The 1872-nt window shown below is 46.5% G+C and overlaps 1 non-coding gene across 1 annotated transcript; it reads right to left on the bottom strand.

Annotated features, from left to right (window-relative positions):
* Positions 1 to 1446: 1446 nt before the first annotated feature.
* LOC114586027 (small nucleolar RNA SNORA76) lies at positions 1447 to 1582 on the bottom strand. The gene has a single exon (XR_003704041.1). It is a non-coding gene; the product is annotated as a small nucleolar RNA SNORA76 (small nucleolar RNA).
* Between the last annotated feature and the right edge of the window lie 290 nt (positions 1583 to 1872).

The following is a 1872-nucleotide window of genomic DNA, read 5'->3' as shown; positions in this document are numbered from 1 at the left end:
ACCTCTGCTTAAAAAACCCCAAGGAGGCAGAGTCCACAGCCTCCTCTCTTCCACTGTTGAACAGCTCTTACTGTCAGAAAGCTTTTCCTGATGTTTAGTCGGAATCTCTTTTCTTGTAACTTGAAGCCACTGGTTCGAGTCCTACCCTCCAGAACAGGAGAAAACAAGCTTGTCCCATCTTCCACGTGACAGCCCTGGAGATATTTGAAGATGGCTATCATATCTCCTCTCAGCCTCCTCTTTTCCATACCCAGCTCCTTCAACCATTCCTCATAAGGCTTGGCTTCTAGACCCTTGATCATCCTAGTTGCCTTCCTCAGCACACGTTCCAGCTTGCCAATATCTTTCTTAAATTGTGGTGCCCAGAACTGGACACAGTATTCCAGGTGTGGTGTGACCAAGGCAGAATCGAGTGGTACTATTACTTCCCTTGATCTGGACACTATACTTCTAAGCAGCCTAAAATAACATCATCATCATCATCATCATCATCATCATCATCATCATCATCATCATTATTTACCCCTCTACAATAGGCTAGTTCCTCCACACCTCTCTCTCTATTCCCCTGCCCCTGCAGGCAAGCAAGAAACATTATTTGAGTTCATGAACACATTCTAACTATGCAAAAACACCCTTGAAGGATAGAAAACAGGTTTGGAGTGGGATGTGATTTGGGAGAGGGTGAAGCCAGAGAAGAGCCATGGAGCAGACAGAAAGGCTTAGAGGGCCACATTTTGCCCCCAGACCTATGGTTTCCTATCCATGCCCTACAGTTTTCTTTAAAAATGTCTTGGTCACAACTACCCAATCCAGGGGAGAATTAAGGGAAGACGTACCCATGGATTTGTGATTGGAGTAGAGATGTCTGGAGAATTCAGTTTCTTCTGCATTTTAATGCGAACCTACCCAGTTCACACTTCCTGAAACAACAAGAAGGCAAAAACGCAGCTATCCTTCCAAATTCACACTTGCCATCACACCCGAAACAAGACTTGAGATACAACATTATGGCTAAGCATATTATGTTTATTAAATATAGCAAAATTAGAGAATCTGCAAACAAACTTAATTACCCAGATTAGCAAAATCAAATTCATCTGGGCAGGTGAATTATGCATTAAGGGGGAGGGGCATAGAATCCCTACCATCCCCTGGGCATGTTTACGGTCATGCAGTGGCCATGCAGCAAGGTTTGGAAATTACTCTCCTTCCCTGCTCTGTGTAGCTTGGGTGTGTGAACCCGACATGCACACCATAGTGCCACCAGTCAGTGTTCAACCTGGTGTGCATACCAAGCTGAAAAGTAACCCCACACTCCCAACTCAGAGCCCATGGAAGGTACTGAAACAAAATAATGCCTCGGGTGTTGCAGTGCCCATTTCTTAAATATTCTTACCTGCCTGGGCAAAATGCAGATTTTATTTTATTTATTTTCATCAGATGAAATGTAACTTACCCTTAAAAGAATCACTCAAGTTTCAGCTGAGCAGCACCAGTTATAAGCAAGTCCTTTACTTTTGCACTGTAGCCGTAGCCAATGAAGCAATGAATGGGCCATGCACCGGTTCAAAGGCAGTGCATGGCAAAATGCAAATTGAGCCATATTCAGAAGAAACAGTGGTGTTGCATCATTTACTGGCACCCAGGGCGCACGAACATGCGTACACGCATGCACCAGGCAGGACCAGGGAGTGGGCGTGACAAAACCTGCTGCACCAGCCCATCCCTCAATACCACTGCTGGGTGGACGGGTGCTGTGCTGCACCACCTGCCCACCCACCCACGCAGGGGGGAGCCCGGCCAGCCCACATGGCCCTGGACAGGTGCATCCCCCTAACACTAGCCAGGTGGCCATTGAATGAAGGGATC

The sequence above is a fragment of the Podarcis muralis genome, chromosome 15, assembly GCF_964188315.1.
Source record: "Podarcis muralis chromosome 15, rPodMur119.hap1.1, whole genome shotgun sequence".
NCBI lineage: Eukaryota > Metazoa > Chordata > Lepidosauria > Squamata > Lacertidae > Podarcis > Podarcis muralis.
This window is presented reverse-complemented; position numbering and strand designations above follow the sequence as displayed.